Source organism: Lampris incognitus, chromosome 4 (genome assembly GCF_029633865.1).
Source record: "Lampris incognitus isolate fLamInc1 chromosome 4, fLamInc1.hap2, whole genome shotgun sequence".
NCBI lineage: Eukaryota > Metazoa > Chordata > Actinopteri > Lampriformes > Lampridae > Lampris > Lampris incognitus.
The window spans coordinates 65,795,838-65,808,254 of record NC_079214.1 but is presented as its reverse complement, the minus strand read 5'-3'; positions in this window follow the sequence as shown (position 1 = coordinate 65,808,254).

Sequence of the window (12,417 nt, the reverse complement as noted above, 5' to 3'; positions counted from 1 at the left end):
GCATTATACCAGGGTATAGAATACTATTAAGTACAGAGCATTATACCAGGGTATGTTACGCTATTAAGTACAGAGCATTATACCTGGGTGTAGAATGCTATTAAGTACAGAGCATTATACCAGGGTACAGAATACTATTAAGTAAAGCGCATTATACCACGGTACAGAATACTATTAAGTAAAGCGCATTATACCAGGGTATAGAATACTATTAAGTACAGAGCATTATACCAGGGTACAGAATACTATTAAGTAAAGCGCATTATACCAGGGTACAGAATACTATTAGGTAAAGAGCATTATACCAGGGTACAGAATACTATTAAGTTCAAGGTATTATACCTGGGTACAGAATACTATTAAGTACAGAGCATTATATCAGGGTACAGAATACTATTAAGTTCAAGGTATTATACCTGGGTACAGAATACTATTAAGTACAGAGCATTATACCAGGGTACAGAATACTATTAAGTAAAGCGCATTATACCACGGTACAGAATACTATTAAGTAAAGCGCATTATACCAGGGTATAGAATGCTATTAAGTACAGAGCATTATACCAGGGTACAGAATACTATTAATTAAAGCGCATTATACCAGGGTATAGAATACTATTAAGTTCAAGGTATTATACCTGGGTACAGAATACTATTAAGTACAGAGCGTTTTACCAGGGTACAGAATACTATTAAGTATAGAGCATTATACCAGTGTATAGAATGCTATTAATTACAGAGCATTATACTAGGGTACAGAATACTATTAAGTTCAAGGTATTATACCTAGGTACAGAATACTATTAAGTACAGAGCATTATACCAGGGTACAGAATACTATTAAGTTCAAGGTATTATACCTGAGTACAGAATACTATTAAGTACAGAGCATTACACCAGGGTATAGAATGCTATTAAGTACAGAGCATTATACCTGGGTGTAGAATGCTATTAAGTACAGAGCATTATACCAGGGTACAGAATACTATTAGGTAAAGAGCATTATACCAGGGTACAGAATACTATTAAGTTCAAGGTATTATACCTGGGTACAGAATACTATTAAGTACAGAGCATTATACCAGGGTACAGAATACTATTAAGTAAAGTGCATTATACCACGGTACAGAATACTATTAAGTAAAGCGCATTATACCAGGGTATAGAATACTATTAAGTACAGAGCATTATACCTGGGTGTAGAATGCTATTAAGTACAGAGCATTATACCAGGGTACAGAATACTATTAAGTAAAGCGCATTATACCACGGTACAGAATACTATTAAGTAAAGCGCATTATACCAGGGTATAGAATACTATTAAGTACAGAGCATTATACCAGGGTACAGAATACTATTAAGTAAAGCGCATTATACCAGGGTACAGAATACTATTAGGTAAAGAGCATTATACCAGGGTACAGAATACTATTAAGTTCAAGGTATTATACCTGGGTACAGAATACTATTAAGTACAGAGCATTATATCAGGGTACAGAATACTATTAAGTTCAAGGTATTATACCTGGGTACAGAATACTATTAAGTACAGAGCATTATACCAGGGTACAGAATACTATTAAGTAAAGCGCATTATACCACGGTACAGAATACTATTAAGTAAAGCGCATTATACCAGGGTATAGAATGCTATTAAGTACAGAGCATTATACCAGGGTACAGAATACTATTAATTAAAGCGCATTATACCAGGGTATAGAATACTATTAAGTTCAAGGTATTATACCTGGGTACAGAATACTATTAAGTACAGAGCGTTTTACCAGGGTACAGAATACTATTAAGTATAGAGCATTATACCAGTGTATAGAATGCTATTAATTACAGAGCATTATACTAGGGTACAGAATACTATTAAGTTCAAGGTATTATACCTAGGTACAGAATACTATTAAGTACAGAGCATTATACCAGGGTACAGAATACTATTAAGTTCAAGGTATTATACCTGAGTACAGAATACTATTAAGTACAGAGCATTACACCAGGGTATAGAATGCTATTAAGTACAGAGCATTATACCTGGGTGTAGAATGCTATTAAGTACAGAGCATTATACCAGGGTACAGAATACTATTAGGTAAAGAGCATTATACCAGGGTACAGAATACTATTAAGTTCAAGGTATTATACCTGGGTACAGAATACTATTAAGTACAGAGCATTATACCAGGGTACAGAATACTATTAAGTAAAGTGCATTATACCACGGTACAGAATACTATTAAGTAAAGCGCATTATACCAGGGTATAGAATACTATTAAGTACAGAGCATTATACCAGGGTACAGAATACTATTAAGTAAAGCGCATTATACCAGGGTACAGAATACTATTAAGTTCAAGGTATTATACCTGGGTACAGAATACTGTTAAGTACAGAGCATTATACCAGGGTACAGAATACTATTAAGTACAGAGCATTATACCAGTGTATAGAATGCTATTAAGTACAGAGCATTATACCAGGTTACAGAATACATTAAGTACAAGGTATTATACCAGGCTACAGAATACTATTAATTAAAGAGCATTTTAACAGGGTATAGAATGCTATTAAATACAGAGCATTATACCATAGTACATAATACTATTAAGTAATGAGCATTATACCAGGGTATAGAATGCTTATAAGTACAGAGCATTATACCATGGTACAGAATAGCATTAAGTATAGAGCATTATAACAGTGTACAGAATACTATTAAATAAAGAGTACTATACCAGTTTACAGAATACTATTGAGTACAGCGCATTATACCAGGGTACAGAATACTATTAAGTACAAGGTATTATACCAGGCTACAGAATACTATTAATTAAAGAGCATTTTACCAGTGTATAGAATACTATTAAGTACAGAGCATTATACCAGGGTATGTTACGCTATTAAGTACAGAGCATTATACCTGGGTGTAGAATGCTATTAAGTACAGAGCATTATACCAGGGTACAGAATACTATTAAGTAAAGCGCATTATACCACGGTACAGAATACTATTAAGTAAAGCGCATTATACCAGGGTATAGAATACTATTAAGTACAGAGCATTATACCAGGGTACAGAATACTATTAAGTAAAGCGCATTATACCAGGGTACAGAATACTATTAGGTAAAGAGCATTATACCAGGGTACAGAATACTATTAAGTTCAAGGTATTATACCTGGGTACAGAATACTATTAAGTACAGAGCATTATATCAGGGTACAGAATACTATTAAGTTCAAGGTATTATACCTGGGTACAGAATACTATTAAGTACAGAGCATTATACCAGGGTACAGAATACTATTAAGTACAGAGCATTATACCAGTGTATAGAATGCTATTAAGTACAGAGCATTATACCAGGGTACAGAATACTATTAAGTTCAAGGTATTATACCTGGGTACAGAATACTATTAAGTACAGAGCATTATATCAGGGTACAGAATACTATTAAGTTCAAGGTATTATACCTGGGTACAGAATACTGTAAAGTACAGAGCATTATACCAGGGTACAGAATACTATTAAGTACAGAGCATTATACCAGTGTATAGAATGCTATTAAGTACAGAGCATTATACCAGGTTACACAATACTATTAAGTACAAGGTATTATACCATGCTACAGAACACTATTAATTAAAGAGCATTTTACCAGGGTATAGAATGCTATTAAATACAGAGCATTATACCATAGTACATAATACTATTAAGTAAAGAGCATTATACCAGGGTATAGAATGCTTATAAGTACAGAGCATTATACCAGGGTACTGAATACTATTAAGTACAGAGCATTATACCATGGTACAGAATAGCATTAAGTATAGAGCATTATACCAGTGTACAGAATACTATTAAATAAAGAGTACTATACCAGTTTACAGAATACTATTGAGTACAGCGCATTATACCAGGGTACAGAATACTATTAAGTACAAGGTATTATACCAGGCTACAGAATACTATTAATTAAAGAGCATTTTACCAGTGTATAGAATACTATTAAGTACAGAGCATTATACCAGGGTATGTTACGCTATTAAGTACAGAGCATTATACCTGGGTGTAGAATGCTATTAAGTACAGAGCATTATACCAGGGTACAGAATACTATTAAGTAAAGCGCATTATACCACGGTACAGAATACTATTAAGTAAAGCGCATTATACCAGGGTATAGAATACTATTAAGTACAGAGCATTATACCAGGGTACAGAATACTATTAAGTAAAGCGCATTATACCAGGGTACAGAATACTATTAAGTTCAAGGTATTATACCTGGGTACAGAATACTATTAAGTACAGAGCATTATACCAGGGTACAGAATACTATTAAGTAAAGCGCATTATACCACGGTACAGAATACTATTAAGTAAAGCGCATTATACCAGGGTATAGAATGCTATTAAGTACAGAGCATTATACCAGGGTACAGAATACTATTAATTAAAGCGCATTATACCAGGGTATAGAATACTATTAAGTTCAAGGTATTATACCTGGGTACAGAATACTATTAAGTACAGAGCGTTTTACCAGGGTACAGAATACTATTAAGTATAGAGCATTATACCAGTGTATAGAATGCTATTAATTACAGAGCATTATACTAGGGTACAGAATACTATTAAGTTCAAGGTATTATACCTAGGTACAGAATACTATTAAGTACAGAGCATTATACCAGGGTACAGAATACTATTAAGTTCAAGGTATTATACCTGAGTACAGAATACTATTAAGTACAGAGCATTACACCAGGGTATAGAATGCTATTAAGTACAGAGCATTATACCTGGGTGTAGAATGCTATTAAGTACAGAGCATTATACCAGGGTACAGAATACTATTAGGTAAAGAGCATTATACCAGGGTACAGAATACTATTAAGTTCAAGGTATTATACCTGGGTACAGAATACTATTAAGTACAGAGCATTATACCAGGGTACAGAATACTATTAAGTAAAGTGCATTATACCACGGTACAGAATACTATTAAGTAAAGCGCATTATACCAGGGTATAGAATACTATTAAGTACAGAGCATTATACCAGGGTACAGAATACTATTAAGTAAAGCGCATTATACCAGGGTACAGAATACTATTAAGTTCAAGGTATTATACCTGGGTACAGAATACTGTTAAGTACAGAGCATTATACCAGGGTACAGAATACTATTAAGTACAGAGCATTATACCAGTGTATAGAATGCTATTAAGTACAGAGCATTATACCAGGTTACAGAATACTATTAAGTACAAGGTATTATACCAGGCTACAGAATACTATTAATTAAAGAGCATTTTAACAGGGTATAGAATGCTATTAAATACAGAGCATTATACCATAGTACATAATACTATTAAGTAATGAGCATTATACCAGGGTATAGAATGCTTATAAGTACAGAGCATTATACCATGGTACAGAATAGCATTAAGTATAGAGCATTATAACAGTGTACAGAATACTATTAAATAAAGAGTACTATACCAGTTTACAGAATACTATTGAGTACAGCGCATTATACCAGGGTACAGAATACTATTAAGTACAAGGTATTATACCAGGCTACAGAATACTATTAATTAAAGAGCATTTTACCAGTGTATAGAATACTATTAAGTACAGAGCATTATACCAGGGTATGTTACGCTATTAAGTACAGAGCATTATACCTGGGTGTAGAATGCTATTAAGTACAGAGCATTATACCAGGGTACAGAATACTATTAAGTAAAGCGCATTATACCACGGTACAGAATACTATTAAGTAAAGCGCATTATACCAGGGTATAGAATACTATTAAGTACAGAGCATTATACCAGGGTACAGAATACTATTAAGTAAAGCGCATTATACCAGGGTACAGAATACTATTAGGTAAAGAGCATTATACCAGGGTACAGAATACTATTAAGTTCAAGGTATTATACCTGGGTACAGAATACTATTAAGTACAGAGCATTATATCAGGGTACAGAATACTATTAAGTTCAAGGTATTATACCTGGGTACAGAATACTATTAAGTACAGAGCATTATACCAGGGTACAGAATACTATTAAGTACAGAGCATTATACCAGTGTATAGAATGCTATTAAGTACAGAGCATTATACCAGGGTACAGAATACTATTAAGTTCAAGGTATTATACCTGGGTACAGAATACTATTAAGTACAGAGCATTATATCAGGGTACAGAATACTATTAAGTTCAAGGTATTATACCTGGGTACAGAATACTGTAAAGTACAGAGCATTATACCAGGGTACAGAATACTATTAAGTACAGAGCATTATACCAGTGTATAGAATGCTATTAAGTACAGAGCATTATACCAGGTTACACAATACTATTAAGTACAAGGTATTATACCATGCTACAGAACACTATTAATTAAAGAGCATTTTACCAGGGTATAGAATGCTATTAAATACAGAGCATTATACCATAGTACATAATACTATTAAGTAAAGAGCATTATACCAGGGTATAGAATGCTTATAAGTACAGAGCATTATACCAGGGTACTGAATACTATTAAGTACAGAGCATTATACCATGGTACAGAATAGCATTAAGTATAGAGCATTATACCAGTGTACAGAATACTATTAAATAAAGAGTACTATACCAGTTTACAGAATACTATTGAGTACAGCGCATTATACCAGGGTACAGAATACTATTAAGTACAAGGTATTATACCAGGCTACAGAATACTATTAATTAAAGAGCATTTTACCAGTGTATAGAATACTATTAAGTACAGAGCATTATACCAGGGTATGTTACGCTATTAAGTACAGAGCATTATACCTGGGTGTAGAATGCTATTAAGTACAGAGCATTATACCAGGGTACAGAATACTATTAAGTAAAGCGCATTATACCACGGTACAGAATACTATTAAGTAAAGCGCATTATACCAGGGTATAGAATACTATTAAGTACAGAGCATTATACCAGGGTACAGAATACTATTAAGTAAAGCGCATTATACCAGGGTACAGAATACTATTAAGTTCAAGGTATTATACCTGGGTACAGAATACTTATAAGTACAGAGCATTATACCAGGGTACAGAATACTATTAAGTACAGAGCATTATACCAGTGTATAGAATGCTATTAAGTACAGATCATTATACCAGGTTACAGAATACTATTAAGTACAAGGTATTATACCAGGCTACAGAATACTATTAATTAAAGAGCATTTTACCAGGGTATAGAATGCTATTAAATACAGAGCATTATACCATAGTACATAATACTATTAAGTAATGAGCATTATACCAGGGTATAGAATGCTTATAAGTACATAGCATTATACCAGGGTACAGAATACTATGAAGTACAGAGCATTATACCATGGTACAGAATAGCATTAAGTATAGAGCATTATACCAGTGTACATAATACTATTAAATAAAGAGTACTATACCAGTTTACAGAATACTATTGAGTACAGCGCATTATACCAGGGTACAGAATACTATTAAGTACAAGGTATTATACCAGGCTACAGAATACTATTAATCAAAGAGCATTTTACCATTGTATAGAATACTATTAAGTACAGAGCATTATACCAGGGTATGTTACGCTATTAAGTACAGAGCATTATACCTGGGTGTAGAATGCTATTAAGTACAGAGCATTATACCAGGGTACAGAATACTATTAAGTAAAGCGCATTATACCAGGGTACAGAATACTATTAGGTAAAGAGCATTATACCAGGGTACTGAATACTATTAAGTACAGAGCATTATACCATGGTACAGAATAGCATTAAGTATAGAGCATTACACCAGTGTACAGAATACTATTAAATAAAGAGTACTATACCAGTTTACAGAATACTATTGAGTACAGCGCATTATACCAGGGTACAGAATACTATTAAGTACAAGGTATTATACCAGGCTACAGAATACTATTAATTAAAGAGCATTTTACCAGTGTATAGAATACTATTAAGTACAGAGCATTATACCATGGTATGTTACGCTATTAAGTACAGAGCATTATACCTGGGTGTAGAATGCTATTAAGTACAGAGCATTATACCAGGGTACAGAATACTATTAAGTAAAGCGCATTATACCACGGTACAGAATACTATTAAGTAAAGCGCATTATACCAGGGTATAGAATACTATTAAGTACAGAGCATTATACCAGGGTACAGAATACTATTAAGTAAAGCGCATTATACCAGGGTACAGAATACTATTAGGTAAAGAGCATTATACCAGGGTACAGAATACTATTAAGTTCAAGGTATTATACCTGGGTACAGAATACTATTAAGTACAGAGCATTATATCAGGGTACAGAATACTATTAAGTTCAAGGTATTATACCTGGGTACAGAATACTATTAAGTACAGAGCATTATACCAGGGTACAGAATACTATTAAGTACAGAGCATTATACCAGTGTATAGAATGCTATTAAGTACAGAGCATTATACCAGGGTACAGAATACTATTAAGTTCAAGGTATTATACCTGGGTACAGAATACTATTAAGTACAGAGCATTATATCAGGGTACAGAATACTATTAAGTTCAAGGTATTATACCTGGGTACAGAATACTGTAAAGTACAGAGCATTATACCAGGGTACAGAATACTATTAAGTACAGAGCATTATACCAGTGTATAGAATGCTATTAAGTACAGAGCATTACACCAGGTTACACAATACTATTAAGTACAAGGTATTATACCATGCTACAGAACACTATTAATTAAAGAGCATTTTACCAGGGTATAGAATGCTATTAAATACAGAGCATTATACCATAGTACATAATACTATTAAGTAAAGAGCATTATACCAGGGTATAGAATGCTTATAAGTACAGAGCATTATACCAGGGTACTGAATACTATTAAGTACAGAGCATTATACCATGGTACAGAATAGCATTAAGTATAGAGCATTATACCAGTGTACAGAATACTATTAAATAAAGAGTACTATACCAGTTTACAGAATACTATTGAGTACAGCGCATTATACCAGGGTACAGAATACTATTAAGTACAAGGTATTATACCAGGCTACAGAATACTATTAATTAAAGAGCATTTTACCAGTGTATAGAATACTATTAAGTACAGAGCATTATACCAGGGTATGTTACGCTATTAAGTACAGAGCATTATACCTGGGTGTAGAATGCTATTAAGTACAGAGCATTATACCAGGGTACAGAATACTATTAAGTAAAGCGCATTATACCACGGTACAGAATACTATTAAGTAAAGCGCATTATACCAAGGTATAGAATACTATTAAGTACAGAGCATTATACCAGGGTACAGAATACTATTAAGTAAAGCGCATTATACCTTGGTACAGAATACTATTAGGTAAAGAGCATTATACCAGGGTACAGAATACTATTAAGTTCAAGGTATTATACCTGGGTACAGAATACTATTAAGTACAGAGCATTATACCTGGGTGTAGAATGCTATTAAGTACAGAGCATTATACCAGGGTAAAGAATACTATTGGGTAAAGAGCATTATACCAGGGTACAGAATACTATTAAGTTCAAGGTATTATACCTGGGTACAGAATACTATTAAGTACAGAGCATTATACCAGGGTACAGAATACTATTAAGTACAGAGCATTACACCAGGGTATAGAATGCTATTAAGTACAGAGCATTATACCTGGGTGTAGAATGCTATTAAGTACAGAGCATTATACCAGGGTACAGAACACTATTAAGTACAGAGCATTATACCAAGGTATAGAATACTATTAAGTACAGAGCATTATACCAGGGTACAGAATACTATTAAGTACAGAGCATTATGCCAGGGTACACAATACTATTAAGTTCAAGGTATTATACCAGGGTACAATATACTATGACGTACAGAGCGTTATTCCAGGGTATATAATGCTACTAAATACAGAGCATTATACCAGGGTACAGAATACTATTAAGAAAAGAGCATTATAACAGGGTACAGAATAACATTAAGTTCAAGGTATTATACCTGGGTACAGAATACTATTAAGTACAGAGCATTATACCAGGGTACAGAATACTATTAAGTACAGAGCATTATACCAGTGTATAGAATGCTATTAAGTACAGAGCATTATACCAGGGTACAGAATACTATTAAGTTCAAGGTATTATACCTGGGTACAGAATACTATTAAGTACAGAGCATTATATCAGGGTACAGAATACTATTAAGTGCAGAGCATTATACCAGCATTATACCAGGGTATGTAACGCTATTAAGTACAGAGCATTATACCAGGGTACACAATACTATTAAGTACAGACCATTATACCATGGTACAGAATACTTTTAAGTGTAGAGCATTATACCAGTGTACAGAATACTATTAAATACAGAGTACTATACCAGTTTACAGAATACTATTGAGTACAGAGCATTATACCAGGGTAGATAATACTATTAAGTACAGAGCATTATACCAGGGTACAGAATACTATTAAGTAAAGCGCATTATACCACGGTACAGAATACTATTAAGTAAAGCGCATTATACCAGGGTATAGAATGCTATTAAGTACAGAGCATTATACCAGGGTACAGAATACTATTAATTAAAGCGCATTATACCAGGGTATAGAATACTGTTAAGTTCAAGGTATTATACCTGGGTACAGAATACTATTAAGTACAGAGCGTTTTACCAGGGTACAGAATACTATTAAGTATAGAGCATTTTACCAGTGTATAGAATGCTATTAATTACAGAGCATTATACTAGGGTACAGAATACTATTAAGTTCAAGGTATTATACCTAGGTACAGAATACTATTAAGTACAGAGCATTATACCAGGGTACAGAATACTATTAAGTTCAAGGTATTATACCTGAGTACAGAATACTATTAAGTACAGAGCATTACACCAGGGTATAGAATGCTATTAAGTACAGAGCATTATACCTGGGTGTAGAATGCTATTAAGTACAGAGCATTATACCAGGGTACAGAATACTATTAGGTAAAGAGCATTATACCAGGGTACAGAATACTATTAAGTTCAAGGTATTATACCTGGGTACAGAATACTATTAAGTACAGAGCATTATACCAGGGTACAGAATACTATTAAGTACAGAGCATTATACCAGTGTATAGAATGCTATTAAGTACAGAGCATTATACCAGGGTACAGAATACTATTAAGTTCAAGGTATTATACCTGGGTACAGAATACTATTAAGTACAGAGCATTATATCAGGGTACAGAATACTATTAAGTTCAAGGTATTATACCTGGGTACAGAATACTATTAAGTACAGAGCATTATACCTGGGTTTAGAATGCTATTAAGTACAGAGCATTATACCAGGGTACAGAATACTGTTAGGTAAAGAGCCTTATACCAGGGTACAGAATACTATTAAGTTCAAGGTATTATACCTGGGTACAGAATACTATTAAGTACAGAGCATTATACCAGGGTACAGAATACTATTAAGTACAGAGCATTATACCAGTGTATAGAATTCTATTAAGTACAGAGCATTATACCAGGTTACAGAATACTATTAAGTACAAGGTATTATACCAGGATACAGAATACTATTAATTAAAGAGCATTTTACCAGGGTATAGAATGCTATTAAATACAGAGCATTATACCATAGTACATAATACTATTAAGTAAAGAGCATTATACCAGGGTATAGAATGCTTATAAGTACAGAGCATTATACCAGGGTACAGAATACTATTAAGTACAGAGCATTATACCATGGTACAGAATATCATTAAGTATAGAGCATTATACCAGTGTACAGAATACTATTAAATAAAGAGTACTATACCAGTTTACAGAATACTATTGAGTACAGCGCATTATACCAGGGTACAGAATACTATTAAGTACAAGGTATTATACCAGGCTACAGAATACTATTAATTAAAGAGCATTTTACCAGTGTATAGAATACTATTAAGTACAGAGCATTATACCAGGGTATGTTACGCTATTAAGTACAGAGCATTATACCTGGGTGTAGAATGCTATTAAGTACAGAGCATTATACCAGGGTACAGAATACTATTAAGTAAAGCGCATTATACCACGGTACAGAATACTATTAAGTAAAGCGCATTATACCAGGGTATAGAATACTATTAAGTACAGAGCATTATACCAGGGTACAGAATACTATTAAGTAAAGCGCATTATACCAGGGTACAGAATACTATTAGGTAAAGAGCATTATACCAGGGTACAGAATACTATTAAGTAAAGCGCATTATACCAGGGTATAGAATGCTATTAAGTACAGAGCATTATACCAGGGTACAGAATACTATTAATTAAAGCGCATTATACCAG